At 39.3% G+C, this 15,977-nt stretch overlaps 1 protein-coding gene across 5 annotated transcripts in view; it reads left to right on the forward strand.

Annotated features, from left to right (window-relative positions):
- Positions 1 to 7: 7 nt before the first annotated feature.
- Positions 8 to 15,977, forward strand: part of ATP13A3 (ATPase 13A3) — an 89,160-nt gene continuing 73,190 nt past the window's right edge. For all 5 annotated transcript variants that reach the window (XM_040484942.1, XM_040484941.1, XM_040484944.1 and 2 more), the window contains exons 1-2: positions 8 to 118; positions 883 to 926. The gene's annotated coding sequence lies outside the window, so the exon portion shown is untranslated. The remainder of the gene's footprint in view (positions 119 to 882; positions 927 to 15,977) is intronic.

Raw genomic sequence — 15,977 nt, forward strand, 5'->3', positions numbered from 1 at the left:
GGGGCTGGGCTGAGGCGAGGCGGCGGCGGCGACAGCGGCGGGCCCGGGCCCCGGCTCCCCGCGGTCCCTCGGCTGCTTCGGCCGGGAGGCCGGCGAGGAGACGGCGCAGCGGCGGCGGGTGAGTGGTCGGGCTTTCCCGGGACGCAGGCTAGGGGTGTGGGTGGTGGTGATGGCGAGGGGTTGAAGGAGGTGAAGGGGGTTGTCGGGGGTGGCGGGTACAAGGAGGGCTTCTGGTCGGCTCCTCGGGCCGGAATCCGGCATCCCTTCCCGGGGGAGGTGAGCGGGGTGGGGAGCGGAGCGCTAAGACCGCGGACTGTGTGTCTGGGACAGGTGAGGCGAGGAGGAGACACCCACGTTGTGGGTGTGAAGGTCTGGGTTGGACACGCTGCCTGCGGGGCCGGCGAGTGTGTGCTGGGACTTGGGAGAGGGATGGTGGTCCAGCCCTTTGCGAAAGTCCCGGAGATGGTGTGGTCGAAGGGCCGGGCGCTTCTGTGTTTCTGCGGGTGCTGCCCGAAGGGATCTTGAGTTCGTCCTTAGCCTCCGAGTAGTGGGAGCTTCTTGCCAATCACCGCATTTTACGGGTAACTCACTGAGGCCCAGAGAGGAAAAGTGACTTCTGAATTGCTCAAGGCTTCTCACTTTGACTCTGTAAGCGAGCCGCAGAAAAAGCCAGGGTCCTCTCGTCCAGTACTTGCGCGGCCGCGCTCTCTACGGCCTTAACGTCTCCCCCATTACCTTCGCATAGTTAGGCTTGGTAGATGTTATGACCTCTTTTGAGGGGGTTGTGGCGGAGGGAATGGATTGAAGATTGACAGCTCCGTGCGGGGCTTCCCAGTTGGGAAAGCTTTTGTGACAGGTGTTTATCGTTTCCTCTTCCCATAGATCTGACAGGAACATCCTTGGATCTTGGTGTCTGGACATAGGAGGTATGAATCACTCACGTAATTAACTCCTTTTAATCGTCAGTGTCTTAGAGCTATATTTAGTGGTTATATTAGTGCAAAATGAATGGGTATGGAGTTGTAAACCTAGAAACAGAATCCTGTGTTGCCTACGTATGATTCTGAACTGAATAAGTAGAACATTTGTGTACATGATGACTATTTTAGATCTACGAGTCAGGAAGTTAGACTTTTGTAAAAATCCAAGAAATGCAGGAAAGTTAAAGATTATTGCAAAATGAATACTGTCTTTTAAAGGCTTTGTTGCTAAAGTGAACGTGTTCTGATTCATTGTCTTTTAAAGAGTGATTTCATAGTTAAAAGTGTTTTACCTTTGGTTACAACTCAGCCTCTTTACCAAGGCACATATATTAATTTTGTTTCACTGGAATATATGGGGCAGTCTTTTCTCAGGAGGATTGTTACTTTGCGGAATAGGCTATAGGCTACAGTTGCCAAAATAAATGCGTGTGGGCATCCCATTCTGGTTTAGCAATCCTTTTTTTTTTTTTTTTTTTTTTTTTTTTTTATTAAGCAGATCAGTTACTGGAAGTTTCAGGTAGTAAGCCTATTATTAATAATTGTCATGGAAGTTTACTTTTGCTACTCTCCTTGCCTTTGCATCATCCACTGTTAGATCAGGTGAGAGTGAGACAGTTGAGATTTTTGAATGTAGTTAGAACAGCAAAGCTTGTGTTTGCACAAGGCATTGGGTAGGAAAAGTGATGGCACTGGTTGTTTCAATTTATAAGTAGTAGAGTTATAAATGAAAATACTGAGTAGCAGTTTATTTTGAAAATACAGTTGACAGGCTTTGATTTGATGCAGTGTTCAAATTATGTAGTAGGAGGGCTGATTTCTTTGTCTAGGTCAACCAGGATGCTTTATTTGGGGTATGCCAGGTAATTAAAATTTTAATTTGTAGCTGATTTGAGATAAATAGGATAAACTACATAGATAGGAAAAATAGTTTTATAGTAATTAGAACAAAGCTCTGTAAGCCTGAATGTCTAAACATTATCTTCTGATGAGTTTCTACCTGGTTTTGCTTATTACATGTTAGAGCTAAAATACTTGTGTTGGTTTAGTTAACCTTTAATAGTTCTCTCATTTAGGTAGTATCAGTTTCCTGCCTATGTTATAGTTCGAATATGGATTCTTAGGTGGATAATAACTGTGTGTTGGCAGCTACAACATATTGTAGAGAAAGCATGGACATGGGAAATCATACTGGAGTTTGATTTTTGACTTTTCATAACTAGTTCTTTGACCACTGCTGATAGTTACTGAGTAAGCTCATTGTATGGTAAACTTTGAATTTAACACTTGACATGAATTAATGCATTTAAACCCTGTTTTACAGATGAGGAAACTTGAGATTCAGAGATGTTAAGTTGCTTAGAGTCACGTACAGCTAGCATGGTGAACCTAGAAATAGAAACTGCTTGTTACATACGGTAACAGAGTTAGGGTTCTGGCTGTCTTCAAAGTCCTTTGTATTCTAAGTTGCTTAACTTCCTGATCTTCATCATCATCATCATCATCATCATCTTCTACTTCTTTTTTTTTTTTTTTTTTAATTAAAAATGAACACTCATACTTACCTTAGCAGGTTTTGAGGATTAACTGAGCACTTGTATTCTCCATTTCCCTCTTGCATTTCATATACTAAATCAGGTTATGCTTCTGTAACATGGTTTTGTAACCACTTGTGAGTATAACGTTTTAAAATGTGAGCATACCTTATTCCCAAGATTAATAGTTGTCCTAGGAGATGGGCTACGATCAGTGATATGGGGACATCCTGTGAAACTGTCTTTATTCTGTATTTTTTCCCAATGGTCTGGGTGATGGTGGAAGTAACTTTATACTTGTGAATGACAGCAAAATGGTTGTAGTTGCTAAAAAATAGAATTTTAAAAGGCTCTTGATTACGTGCTTTATCTCATGCTGGGTTCTGTTCACTGGTAAACTTGATAACCTAAACTATAAGTAGTAAGTGGAAGACTTTGTGAATGGAACCTAAATTGAATAGCTGTTAGCAGCTTATCACTTGTTGAAGACTCGTACTCTTAAACCAATTCACAGTGTTATGTTAGAAGAAGATAATCCAGTGCCTGACATGTACCTGATACATCACCAGAAAGTTTGTTCCAGTGATGGGATGCATTCTGAATGTACTGTAGAGCTCATCTAATTAAATCTGCATCCAAGAGATAGCTGATGGGATTTGATCTTTGGTTTTGGAACATAGTTTGTGTGAAATGAAGCTAACTGGCTTATGGAGAGAATAAATCCGTAGTCACCAAAACCATGTTCTAATTAACCCATCTCACTAGTCCAGGAAACATGCAAGAAACAAGGAAATAATTGTTAGAGTCTTACTTAAATTTTGTTGACTTCATATTTTAAGAGTAGAGAAATAAGAGAAGATCAGAATTAGAACACATCTTTTAAGATTTACTTAAAAAAGTAAAAGTTTCTGGGCTTATTGAATGTGGAGAAAAGTAGGTGGTATCTGTAGGGTAGAATGTCCTGAACTTAATGGTAGCTAATGATTATATAAGTTATGAGTTAAAAACATTTGTGTTAGTAAGATTAAAAAGAGAGAGGTGATGTGAAATGTCATGAATAAATGGTAATAAAAAACGAGCACTTTGGGGCGCCTGGGTGGCGCAGTCGGTTGAGCGTCCGACTTCAGCCAGGTCACAATCTCGCGGTCCGTGAGTTCGAGCCCCGCGTCGGGCTCTGGGCTGATGGCTCAGAGCCTGGAGCCTGTTTCTGATTCTGTGTCTCCCTCTCTCTCTGCCCCTCCCCCGTTCATGCTCTGTCTCTCTCTGTCCCAAAAATAAATAAACGTTGAAAAAAAAAAATTAAAAAAAAAAAAAAAAAACGAGCACTTTGTAATCACGAGTTAAAAGATGTTATGGAATTAGTAAGGAGGGAGAAGAATGCAATGAAGGAAAGGGAGAGCTGTTCAAGGAAACTTGAGGGTGCGCATTGCTGAGTTTCCATAGAACAGTTCTCCAGAGAGAAATGTCCCAATACCGGATCTGGTAACATCTTAGACCCAAAAGGCTCATAATGGGGCCTTTGTTAGGTCTGAGTGGTAAAATACTAACTCAGGTAGCAAACTTTAAGACTGCCAAATTAAAGGAGTTATGTACCACGGGGCATCTCTCCCAGGAAAGAGGCCATATAAACTTGAAAACAGAGCTCCACAGAAGCAGGTTTCTTTGAAGGTACATCTTTTACCTCTTCCTGTCACCAAAGGCCACTAATCCTGGTATGAACTGAGAATGCAGCAAGAAGTACCCTGTGTTTAAAGTTGATTTGTGTGTGGGATGCGATGAATTAAGTGAGTTGTAATCAATCTCTTTTTTAAAACATTGTTTTAATGTTTATTTATTTTGAGAGACAGACAGTGTGAGCAGGGGAGGGGCAGAGAGAGAGGGAGACACAGAATCCAAAGCAGCCTCTAGGCTCTGAGCTGTGAGCACAGATCCTGATGCGGGGCTCAAACTCATGAGCTGTGAGATCATGACCTGAGCTGAAGTCGGACGCTTAACTGACTGAGCCACCCAGGCGCCCCTGAGTTGTAATCAATCTCTGAATGGAAATTTCTCTCTCTTTTGTTGACTCTTTCACTTACTCCCTATGATCTGTTGACACCCAGATTCTAGTTAGGGAAGAAATTGAATTTCTGGGAAGAGTGAGTTAACTACGCAAAGTAGAATTTCCTGATTATATGATGTGGAACTTGCTGATGTATGTAGTCTTTTTCTCAGCTTTTTTAATTTATTTTTTATTAAAAAAATTTTTTTTTAAAGTTTATTATTGAGAGACAGAGCATGAGCATGGGAGGGACAGAGAGAAGGGGAGACACAGAATCTGAAGACACAGAATCTGAAGCAGGCTCCATGTTCTAAGCTGTTAACACAGAGCCCGACGCGGGGCTGAAACTCTCAAACCATGAGATCATGACCTGAGCCAAAGTGGGATGCCTAACTGACTGAGCCATCCAGGTGCCCCATTCTCGGAAATTTTAAATAAAAATATTTGGGTGCACCAGTTGGTGGAGCATGTGACTCTTGATCTTGGGGTTGTAAGTTCAAGCCTCGCCTTGGGTATACAGATTACTTAACAAAATCTTAAAAAAAAAAAAAAAAGAATTGTACCTCTTGTTGGGTGGTGGTATAAAAGACAGTTCTACCTCTAATAGCAAGCTAGATTAATTGACTATTCTATTTAGTTTTTTCTGTTTTCTTCATAAGGCATTTGTGAGTTGGACAATGAAATAATGAAGTGTGAGATTGGAAAACATTAATGCTGAATGGTCACAGGTCAAAGACTAGTCCCTTCTTTTTATAGAAAAGGAAACATGTCTGGAGAGTAAGTGATAGCATCCTAGTAAAGGATCTGGGGTTAGACGGTTTCTTTAGGCAGGGTATTCTTTCCACTCTTTCCTTTGTTCTAGTTACCGGCCCATCTCAAAACTCGATGTGCATTTTTTCTTTTTTCTATTGAGAACCAACGTTAAGGATTGCTTTTGATTACTTGACAGGCTTTTATTTTATTTTTATTTTATTTTAAAATAAGTCATGGAGTAGTTACTACATGTCTAGTGTGCCTTCTTCTAATAGCATCCTTGTTGCTCTGCTTTTTCCCATTTGTGAAAAAGGATGAATAATGCATTAGTTATTAACTTACTTTGATACACAAGACCAATGTTTTGGTTCCCAATTCTTTCTGATCTAAAGAGCTGAGTAAAATGAAATCACCTTTTATGTGGGGGCTTTGGGCCTAAATTCTCATTTAAGGTAAAAATCCAGTATAGTCAAAATTACCCTTGAAAAAGTCCTTTAGGAAGGCATCAGTTTGAAAACTGATTGTTGACTGACATACCGTTTTTCACTTCCAACAGCCAGTTATTTCTCCAGCTTTTAGGTTATTTTTTTTTGTGTGAGCTGGATCATAATTGGCTGTGTGAGATACCTTTGACAGGTGAATGGGACTTTAGATTGGCTGAGAAACAGCAAATTTATAGTCTCCATTGCATGGTCACTCTGGGACAAGGATGTAAAGGCAGGCATCCTGCCACCATTATTTAAAGTTATTTTTTCTCTTGTTTTTCTTTTTTTCCTATAGCACAGATAGTTGAATGAGTGTAATTAAAGGCATATATGATGTGAGTCCACAATGTGAATAATGGAGAAAGAAATTAGATATTTATGAAAATCTGTTCTCTCTCCACGGTTATATTGGGTGTTTTATAGCACACAAAGAACCTAGAATAATTAAAAGGCTCAATAATAACGTTGGAAATATTAGGGGACCAGTTGTACTTTGTATAACTCTGGGTTGATATTCAGCTATATTCAATGTTAGATAATGTCTTCCTTAACTACTAGTAAAATCTGCATTATTTTAAAAGAACTGTAGATGCACCTGGCTGGCTCCAGGTGGTAGAGCGTGGAACTCTTGATCTTGGGATTATGAGTTTGAGCCCCATGTTGGATGCAGAGTTAACTTAAAAATAAACAAACAAACTATGTAAGTTGTTAATGTTTTCCTTGAAATTTAAAGTATCTGAACCTAAACATTACTCTTGGGATAGCACAGTAAGAAAATACTGGTCTGATGGCTAAAGATGCCTTGGGAGAGGGTGTTATACATATAGGGGTTAAAATGTGGGCACCAGAGCCACGTACAAGTGACTTTAAATTCCAGCCTCATCACTGATTAGCTCTGTGGTTGGGTTCAAGTCACTTAACCTTTTTTAGTTTCTTCATTTGACAAGTGGAGGTAATAAAAGCTACTGGAGAGAATTGTGAGGATAAGAGCCTCAGTAAATGGTAACACACTATTATTTGTTTAATGTAGTTATGGTTTAATAACATTTAGCATATTCGAAACAAATGTGTGTGTGTGTGTGTGTGTGTGTGAGAGGGAGGGAGGGAGGGAAGGAGAAAAGTGAAGAGAAGGGAACGTAGAGGGGGGATTGAGGATTGCTGCCTTTATTATTTTAACTGGAGCAGCAGGCAATTATGACATAGTTTTGTGTTCAGGCTTTTCATAGTAAAATACCATGATTTTGCATCTTTGGGAACAACATCCTAAAAAGCTCAAGCTGTTAATCTCATGTATCGCTAATGTACATTTTATGTATATTTTTATCTTTCCCTTTCTCTCTTTGGGTGTGTTTGCAGTCATTTCCCCCTATCCTCTGTGTTACTGTCACCCATTGTCTGTCCCTGGCCATGTTATAAAGTTTAAAAATATGTTTAATTAGGCTTATTTAGTGGAATTTTATGTGATTTATTTTCATTTAGAAATACTGATTAGTGAAATGTGTCTACATCTTTAAAAGGAAGGTTTGAAATTTTATTTTCTTCCTGTGGCCTTTGGATTGATTTCTTTAAATGTGGGTCACTGGTTCTTCAAAGACCAAAGATTTTTCATTCATCTCTAGATTATGCCTTAACTTTTTTTTTTCTTTTTAATGTTTACGTATTTTGAGAGAGGGCAGAAGCAGGGGAGGGGCAGAGAAAGAGGGAGACTGGATCTGAAGCAGGCTCTGTGCTGACTGCAGAGAGCCTGATGAGGGTCTCGAACTCATGAACCAAACTGTGAGATCATATGTAACCTGAGCCAAAGAGGTGCCATCAAGTTGAGGTGAGCCATCAAGGTGCCCTAATTATGCTGTAACTTCTTAAGCCATCAGTTTTCTAAGCTCATTTATAATTTATTTTGTCCATGATTTCCCTAAAGTTTCTCTTAAAAAAATTTTTTTTTGCCTTACTGTTTTTCCATGCATAAAAGATAGAATCCTTATTTACATGCCAATTATAATAATGTGTTTCAGTTTACTAAATAAAATGTAAAGTACTACAGGCAAGTAGCCTAATTTTGTCTGGAGCACTTAATTATTTGAACGACTAGACTAACCTAACAAGTTCTCAGTTAAAGTCGATTTTTACTTCAGGGATCCTTTTGATAGGAAAATATGCTTTTTATAGTGATTACTACTGCCTTAGAGTTCATTGATGGATAATTTTGAGCTAACCCATGCTTGTTTTCTGTTCAGTTTTTGGTGAGAAGAACAGGATGAACTGCTTAGTTAGGTTCAAAACCATCTTAATGTGTTTTTCTCTTGAATCCTTTCTTATCTCTGATGCAGCCCATAGTGAATGACCCTTCCTCATGTTGCCTTAAAAGTATTGTGGCAATTACCAATTATTGTAGCACCTACGTGTTGTGATTTTTATAGGCAGGAAGGAAGGAAGGAAGGAAGCTTGGTTAGGGCCTTTTGGTTATGCTCTTAGGATTGTGTTGGCACATCTGATTATTCAGTGTGTTTTAGTCCTGTGTGTGCCAAGCACAGGGCTAGATGCTGGATATATGTTGATGAATGAGTTCTGCCATCTTAAAGGTGAACAGTCTAGCAAGTGAACACAGTGCTGCTGTGCTGAACAAGCCCAGAAGACACCATTCACATTGTATTGGGAACGGTGCCCTGTGTCATGGCCTTTGGTCTCTTTCAGTTGAAAAAAGTTCAGAATCTCCATCACCTGCAAGTTAATCCATATCTGTATCGTATCAGACAAGGCCCTTCATCATAGAGACCACCCTGTGCCCCAGTCAGTTTAGGTAACTTGTATTCCTGACATTTTCTAGGATTTCTCACCTTAGTATTTCTTCTTTTTTTTTTTTTTTTAAGTTTTTATTTTAATTCCAGTTATGTAACATACAGTGTTATGTTAGTTTTGGGTGTACAGTGTAGTGACTCAGCACTTCCATACGCCTCCTAGTGCTCCTCATGGCAGGCGATCACCTGTTGAACCCATCCCGAGCTGCCTCCTCTCACCTCAGTACTTCTGCATGTGGTGATTTCTCTGCTTGGATTCCATCCCTCTGTTATTTTCCCTCTTTTTACTGCTTGTTTGCTTGAGGAGCTTCACACCTTTTAGGTCTTATATCAAGGGATAGTTCTTCTCTGAAGTCTTTTCTGTCCTTTGCCCTCCTCTCCCTGTTCCTCGTGCTCCCACGATACCTACTTTATAGCAGCACATAACCATTTTGTTTGATATGTGTTTGCTTATCGTCTAGTTTACTAGACTTGGCTCCTTGAGCTTAGGAGTTTAATCTTTGTAATCGCCAGCATTTAGCACAGTACTTGGCACATGTGGGCAGTGACATCCTAAAACATGACTTTTTATGAAATCAGAAGTGGTGATAAGCCATAATGATTTGTGCTGGAATGTTACTTCTCTATTTATCCTGAAATGTTAGGATACTTGGGCAACATTGATTTTTTTCAATTAATGTGCCTTTTCCTAAATCAAGCAATGGTCTAGGGTAGATTTCAAGATACTACTGGCTAGGATAAAGACACTGTTTTAAGTTCATTGGAGAACATGTTGGTGAGCCTTTCTGTGTAGAATAATGAAAAATTGACCATAAGTGGTCTCTAAGACAAGCAAAGCTTTTCTTTTTTTTTAATTTATTATTATTTTTAAGTTAAATCCAAGTTAGTTAACATAGAGTGTAATAATGATTTTAGAAGTAGAATTTAATGATTCATCACTTACATATAGCACCCATTGCTCCTCCCAACAAGTGCCCTCCTTAAGGTCCCTTGCCCATTTAGCCCATCCCGCCCCCCAGCACCCCTACAGCAGCCCTCAGTTTGTTCTCTGTATTTAAGAGTCTCTTATGGTTTCTGTCTCTCTCTGTTTTTATATTATTTTTGTTTCTCTTCCCTTATGTTCATCTGTTTTATATCTTAAATTCCACATGTGAGTGAAATTATATTTCTCTTTCTCTGGCTGACTTATTTCGCTAAGCATAATATACTCTAGTTCCATCCATGCTGTTGCAGCTGGCAAGATTTCATTCTTTTTGATTGCTGAGTAATATTCCACAAACAAAGCTTTTCGATCGAAGAATGGGTGACCCATAGGATTGCAGTAGCACTCTGTTTCTGCCGGTAGCACCCATGGCTGCTACTGTGTGGGAGTGGATGTGGTGACGAAATGAGAACACTTGTGGGAAGCCCAGTCAGGAATACTCTTAGACTTTTGCGTGGGCCAGCTTCTGAACGCTAGAACTACAATGCCCATTCCCTCTCTCTTCTACTTTTTTTTTTTTTTAAGTTTTGTTAAAGATTTATCTTAGATTTTCAGCTTTGAGAAGCTATAACTAATTTACATATTAACTTCTGAACAGAATGACTGTTGATGAAGAGGAAGTTGTTGACACTGAAAAACACGGTGCTGTGGGTGGAAGGTGTATAGGGTTACATGAAGTCGGTAAGGGGCCTGGGAGAGGTTATTGGGAGAGTTGGAAAAGGACATTGGGATGAGTATAGGAGCATGCCAAAGACAAAATTTACTTGGTTGTGAAATTTTACCCTTTCTTCACACCCCTTGTCTTGCCCTGTCCCATTCATTCACCTATATTGCTTAGTGCTGGCCTCATTCTCAACCTTTAAGTTTTTAGTCTGTAAGTCCAATGTTGTGGGACAAATGTTCTGACACATACAGAGGGACACAGATGGGAGATGTCCTCTGCTGGAAGGTAAAGGGACACTCAAAGTATGGTGGAGAACATACTTGACCGGGTCTGGAAAAACTTGTAGGAGTTCTTTAGCCAAACTGTTAGGAAAGGGCATTCTTGGCAGAAGGAACAATGTATGTAAAGGAATGGAGGCAGGAAACGGGCCCTTTGAGGGATTAAAATGTGTTCTATATAGATGGAAAGTAAGGTTTGTAAGAGGTGAATGAGAACCTTTGGTGAAAGAAAGGCAGGTGGTGTTGATGGCTAGGCAGGGCCAGATTCTGAAGGATATTAACATGTTTTCCATTTAGTTGTGACCTTGTCCTTGGAGCCCAATTGGCTCTCTCCTCTACTTCCCCATGGTGGGGAAACACATAGTATTGTGCATTGTGAGACTTTTCAATTTTTTGCTAGTGAGAGGACTACTCAACTTTCTTAATCCAGTATATTTCTTCAGATGATACAAGCAGAGGATGCCTTTTTTTTTTTTTTTTTTTTAAGTAGGCTCCATGCTCAGGGCAGAGCCCAGTGTGGGGCTTGAACTCATGACCCTGAGATGAAGACCTGAGATGATATCAAGAGTCAAACGCAAAACCAGCTAAACCACCCAGATACCACAGGGGATACCTCTTTTTTTTCTTCTTCTTCTATAATTTATTTATTTTTTATAATCTACATTCAAGTTAGCACATGGTGCAATAGTGATTTCAGGAGTAGATTCCTTAAGCCCCTTACCCATTTATCCCATCCCCCCTCCCACAACCCCTCCAGCAACCCTCTATTCGTTCTTTATATTTAAGAGTCTCTTATGTTTTGTCCCCCTCCCTGTTTTTATATTATTTTTGCTTCCCTACTCTTCTGTTCATGTGTTTTGTATCTTAAAGTCCTCATATGAGTAAAGTCATGATATTTGTCTTTCTCTAATTTCACTTAGCATAATACCTTCTAGTTCCATCCACGTAGTTGCAAATGGCAACATTTCATTCTTTTTGATTGCGAGTAATACTCCAGTGTGTGTGTGTGTGTGTGTGTGTGTGTGTGTGTGTGTGTTGTGTACACACACACATACACACACCACATCTTGTTTATCCACTCATCCATCAGTGGACATTTGGGCTCTTTCCATACTTTGGCTATTGTTGATAGTGCTGCTATAAACCTTGGGGTGCATGTGTCCCTTCAAAACAGCATACTTGTATCCCTTGGATAAATAAATACCTAGTAGTGCAATTGCTGGGTTGTAGGGTAGTTCTATTTTTATTGTTTTGAGGAACCTTCATACTGTTTTCCAGAGTGGCTGCACCAGTTTGCATTCCCAGGGGATGCCTCTTTAAATATTTTATTTTGGAGGGACTCTAACCAGTTTGGGAAATGCTTCTGCAGACCATAGGAAGCTACTGAAATTTTAAGCAGAAAGAAATAATCACGTCTGGTTTGTATATTGTTAAGAATGAGGAAGACCAGAGAGGGCATCAGGACCTGAGTTGAGGCAATGTCGATGGAGATAGGGCATGGTGAGGTGGATGTGAGAAAGGTAGAAATGGTAAGACTTAGTGCCTAGTTGGATACAGGTATGGAATAGGAAGGAGTCTAGGATGACTTCCAAAATCCTGGCATGGAGCTTTATGCAAATCATATTCATTTTTTTCTTTAAAAATTTTTTTAACGTTTATTTATTTTTGAGACAGAGACAGAGCATGAACGGGGGGAGGGGCAGAGAGAGAGGGAGACACAGAATTGGAAGCAGGCTCCAGGCTCTGAGCCATCAGCCCAGAGCCCGACGCGGGGCTCGAACTCAAGGACTGCGAGATCGTGACCTGAGCCGAAGTCGGACGCTTAATCGACTGAGCCACCCAGGCGCCCTGCAAATCATATTCATTTAAGGAGTAGAAAGATACAATAAAGTTATTGGATTTTAGCTGTATGTAAACATGTATGGTTGATGTTTAAATCTGTGGATCTGGAGCTTGAGAGAGATTAGTGCTGAAAATACTGATTGGCAGCTCTTGGTAGTTTTCACCATAGATGGATCAGTGTTGCCACCCTTGGTCCTTGGGTTATTATAAAGAGAGAAGGCTGGAGAATATTAATTAAGAAGTGGGTAGAGGAAGTGGGGCCTCGGGGAATATTAATAATTAAGAAGTGAGCAGACGAAGTAGAAACTTGGTAACCTGGCTACCTGCCCCATGACCCAGGCTAGTGTAATATGAAGTATAATTTAGAATTGTGGGAAGTAAAAGGTGTGGGCCATCTTGGGAACCTGGTCAGTATTTTCCTTATGAAAGAGTATATTTCAGGTACATTGGGCTTTGAAATGAATTTTTGGAAAACAGACCCTTGAAAGATGATACTGTCTGCATGTTAATTCCTTAATTTGTTGGTAAGGTTCTTTGACAGAAGTCACCCCATGCTTGACTTTGTGGGAAAATAAAAAATGCTGATTTTGGTTAAGTGAAGTTTATTTTTTTCCTGTTTTTAAAAGATGATATTGACTGAAAACTGGTCAGTAAAGTAGATAAGGCCTGTAAAAGTGTTTTGTAAACTAAAAATCCCTGTACAGATGTCAGTTACTACTGTTATGGTTGGCATAGTGCCCAAATGCATTGGTCTTTTTTTTTTTTTTTTAATCCTGAATAGTGGATTACAAAATGACCATAGGAAATGAGAAATTTCAGATTTCTATGATGGTTGTACCATGAGTAAGACCATTATTCTCTTCAATAGCAATTTAAAGTGTTTTTGGAATACTTGTTGAGTGCAGATGTTAAGGGCTTTGCGCTTCCTTTCAATGCTGAGTCAACATGGGTAGGTTTCAAGTTGGGGAAAAGGAGTGAAGTGGAAGAAGACAAATGCACATTATTTTAAAAAGATAATCCAAGTACTTACCAATTATAGTTGCAAATTAGCAGGATTGTACTTTTTGTACAGAATAGTTTCCTAGTGATTTTGTGCTTCTTTTGTGGTCAGGTCTTCATAACGTCTGGAAAAATGAAATGTGAACTGTAGTGTTGCACAGATGATGAGTAAAACTAATTTTGCTTTCTTGCCAACATAATACAATAATCTTGAAGTGAACAATGCTGAGTTAATAAAGAAAAATTATTTTGGAGTTTGCTGTTAATAAGAAAAATGAACATCTCTGGGGTGTGTGTAACTCCTAAACATACTCCTTACAGACTTAGAATGTAATTTCCTGGAACTTTTTCTTCTCTCTGTTTTTCACTTTTTGACTATTCCCTACCCACCCTTGCCTCTTTTCCTCCCACTTCTTCCTCTCCACTCTGCTCTGTTTAGGTACCTGTCTGTGCACACTCTTACTTTTTGTTTCATTGTGCAGGTACAATGTAATCGTTTTGAATAGGTTTAGTCAACAGTTTAAACTCAGTGCTGTGCTACCAACAATGTACTTTTGCTCAGCTGAAATGACATAGTACTATGGAAAGTTGAGACCCACTTCAAGTAGTACATGCAGTGACCACTGCGTAATGATGGTTACCTGCCAATAGCAACTATAAGGTTTTATCTCAGCTACATGTTGGCTTCTGTGCAAAAATGTAGATAATATGAGTCTTAGAATTAAGGAATGTTTAAATTTTATTTTATTATTACTATTTTTTAAGGTAAGCTCTACACCCAGTGTGGGACTTGAACTTATGACCCCAAGATCGAGAACCACATGCTCTACTGACTGAGTCAGCCAGGTGCCCCTGAGTGTTTAGATTTTAAAGAATGAATGTTTAAATTTTAAGTTCAAATTGCTGATTGAAATGTCATGCAAGTTTTTAGGGATTTGGATCAATAGCATTACATTTTAGAAGAAATAATCACTAATTTGCATTAAAATGAAAGAAACATTCATATATCACTTAACTAAAGACCTTATCTTACCTCTGAATTTAAAAATGTAACTTTTAGTTTGGGCAGTTAGGCTCACTTAGTGTGTACAAACTGTAATTACAACTCTAGATTCGTCAATTTCTATAGTATTAAATACCAAACAAGTTCTTTAGTGCTTGTTTTAGAATACTTGTTTCAGTTAGGTTTTTCTGCTTGTAAGTACCCCTAAAGCACAAAACTCATATACTCTATTTCCTGAGTTTGAAGAAACTGTTAATGGTAACATGTATGTATATGTACTTGTACATGTGACATGGATTTCTAATTGAGGTTGGTGGATCAAAGTGTGGGAATATTAAATTCTGATGTACTCTTGGTTTTCCAAAACAGTAGTACAGATTCACTCTTAACAGCAGTCCATAGGGTGCTCCTTGTTTTTATTTATTTCTCCAGTTTAATGGGCAAGTAGTGTTTTACCACATAATTGTATGCTTTACCTCACCTTGTTCTCTAATAGGTTCGTGTACTTTTTAATTGTTACTGTAGTCCCTTCCCTTACTCCATAACATTGTAAGATCCCTAAATTCTGGTTTCAGACAATTGTGAATTTGGGAGTCATCTTTGTAAAGGCAATAATAATACACTGCCTTCTTTTCCCTTCACCACCATTATCATTTGTTTTATGTCTTACTTTTTCATTGAGACACATGAGACAGAAGTTATATATGTATAGAAAACTCTGCTTTCCCAGATTAGTATTTCCAGTGGCACTAAAAAAAAAAAAAAATCTTACAACTTTTCATAATCACTTTTGATCAGCAGCTTCTCTATTAAGGCTAGTGAAAACTGTCAGCCTCTTTCCTTATCAATGTCGGAACATCACCTAGTGGTGAAAGAGTGCAACAGCAAGATGCGTATGGAGGCAATACTTCTGTAGGTCAAAGCTTTCATGGTTGGAATGTATCGTTTGGATTATTACAACTGCTTCATTTCACTGGAGAAGAAGTTGAAACCAAGACAGGTGAAGGAACTTGCAAAATAGTTCCTGTTGAATTAATTGTCTTTTTTGGGGGGAGGGGGTAAAGTTGTATATCTCCTACAATTCCTAGTATAATAATGAACATGGCATATATGGTTACTTGATGCTTGTAGATGGACTAATTTGATTAAATAATTTAGGATTTGCTGCTGTTTATGTTGTGTCACTGGCTACTACTTTTCCTCAGTGGAGCCAAATTGTGGAGGGGACATCAAAATAAATACAAGCAACTCTAGCTTCCTAGAAATGTACTTGTTAAGGGGGCCTTCAAAATGACTACTTTTCTTGCCTGGGGTAAAAAACCTGATGAAGAGAGATCCAGAAAATCTGGAGAATGGTTTGGTAGAGCACCGTGAAGTGCTTTGCAGGTTTCTACAAGTTTCACACCCAAGGGTGGCCATGCATTGGAGAATTAGAACTTTGTACATATGCTCAGCCTTCCTTCTTTCCTTTCTTTAACTATTTAGATGGTAAAAGCATTAAAAAAGCGCTAAAGTCTCTCCCACTTGCTCACCCTGCAATACAGTATCACCACTGGTGGCCACTGTGTCCAATTTATCGATCTGTTTGGTTAGGGGTAGATGCCAGTTTTCTTTCTAGGC

This window comes from Herpailurus yagouaroundi, unplaced genomic scaffold, assembly GCF_014898765.1.
Source record: "Herpailurus yagouaroundi ecotype Mexico unplaced genomic scaffold, PumYag 162, whole genome shotgun sequence".
Lineage (NCBI taxonomy): Eukaryota > Metazoa > Chordata > Mammalia > Carnivora > Felidae > Herpailurus > Herpailurus yagouaroundi.